This window comes from Apium graveolens, chromosome 11 (genome assembly GCF_009905375.1).
Source record: "Apium graveolens cultivar Ventura chromosome 11, ASM990537v1, whole genome shotgun sequence".
NCBI lineage: Eukaryota > Viridiplantae > Streptophyta > Magnoliopsida > Apiales > Apiaceae > Apium > Apium graveolens.
This window is the reverse complement of record NC_133657.1, coordinates 168752956-168754735: the sequence shown is the minus strand read 5'-3', so window position 1 is coordinate 168754735 and position 1780 is coordinate 168752956. Positions and strand designations below refer to the sequence as shown.

The following is a 1780-nucleotide window of genomic DNA, read 5'->3' as shown; positions in this document are numbered from 1 at the left end:
TGGCAAAAATACCAAATGCCAACAATTATACAGCCAACAAGCAACCAGCAAACCAACATAACTAATCCAATGAAACCAACAATAATAACAAACAAAAAAACAATAATAACAACAGAAGAACTAATCCAATTCTGTTTCATTACCAACTTAAAGTATCATCAAATATCAACAACTTAAAGTACCACGACCACGTTATGGTAAGTTTATAAATTTTTGACAATCAATAAGCAAAAGTTCATATCAGGAAAGTTAGAGAAAGAAAGGCGGCTCGCTACATGAACTCTTCGATGTAGCCAAGAGTCTCCATACGAACAACATCAAGATCCTTCCAGCTGTAGGATTTTCGATTCTTGTTGGACCACTGTGCGCATTTAACAAAAAGAAAAAAAACAACAGTAAACAAATTGTTCTAGTAAAAATGAACAGGTACTTAACAATTTTGTAAAATCAACCAAAATAATAGGTACTTACCAATTTAAAGAAATTCATTTCTTTGTCTTCAATTATATCTTTCATATACCGCATAACACAGTATCCACACTCCGTCCCTCCCGGCTGTTTAGGGCAGCCCTATTCCGATACAACCAAATATACAATCAATCACCAAAGTAAAAAAATTAAAATACATAGAACCTGTTAAAATTAAAGTTCATAATTACTTACAACGAGATTTACAATTTTGGGATTTTTTATCACCCTTCCCTTTTGAGCATTGTAAGATCTAACGGCTCTGTTGACCGAACATAAGAATATTGTAAAACCTAAAAACTAAATAGATGTAGAGATGGAATAATATCAAATACCTATGATAAAAAAATTAATTACCTCATTAATGCATTTTCTAGTTCTGGAAAATGGGTCGGATGTGATAATGGATTTAGGAAATAAATTTCTGATTCCCAAATTACAACCAACATCCAGTGCATAATGTTATCATTAGATCAAGGTAAATATGAGGATTAAAATTTTATATAAAAAAAGTAAACAAATGTATTGAAACGCTTGACATACTTCGGATTAAAAGGCATGAAGTGCAGAACGCCATCATTCAGTCTATTATTGATATAAGTTTCAAACTCAGCATTAAACTTATATCGCGATGGATCAACAAATGCGTACATGTCCGCGCTCTTCCTGTCATGAACCTTGGTACAGAGGAACCCGCTAAAAAAGTTTTATACATTTATAATTTATATATTTATCCTTAAAAATATAAAATGAGACAAGATTGAAAATAAAAAACAAAAGAAACTTACGCCATATATGTTGATATAACAGCTTGTCCTAACATTTCAAATTCCGAGATTGCAATTATATTTTCATGCAATAAGAATATGGTTCTTTCTACTCCAAATACTTCAAAATCACAAGGAATTTGAATAGAGGCTCCTGTTAAGAATATGTTGTGAACTTGATGATTTCATTAACAAAATACCTTAGTAGATTCAACTTAGTGAATTATGTAGCACTCGACGGATAATCAAATATAGTCCCGACGGATGACTCAATATAGTCCCGACGGATGATGATTTGACATACATCGAGTGAGTAGCTTATGTAACAATAAGTCATGTAGCACTTTTCTGCAAACACCTTTGTATAGATTCTGTAGTAGAATATAAGTCATGTTGACTTTAATTAGATATGCATAATAGGTTGATTAATTGTAAATAGATGATGTCTTATAATTCTGCATAAATGAAATAAAGTCAAATGCCAAATAGCTACCCGACGGATGATCAACAAAGCTACCCGATGGATGATCAACAAGGAAACCCGA

The 1780-nt window shown here is 32.1% G+C and overlaps 1 long non-coding RNA gene across 1 annotated transcript; it reads right to left on the bottom strand.

The window, feature by feature from the left end:
* Window positions 1–471: 471 nt before the first annotated feature.
* LOC141697482 (uncharacterized) lies at window positions 472–959 on the bottom strand. Its single transcript, XR_012564738.1, has 3 exons — window positions 826–959; window positions 664–730; window positions 472–570 (listed from the first exon to the last, which is right to left on the bottom strand). It is a non-coding gene; the product is annotated as an uncharacterized LOC141697482 (long non-coding RNA).
* Window positions 960–1780: the final 821 nt, after the last annotated feature.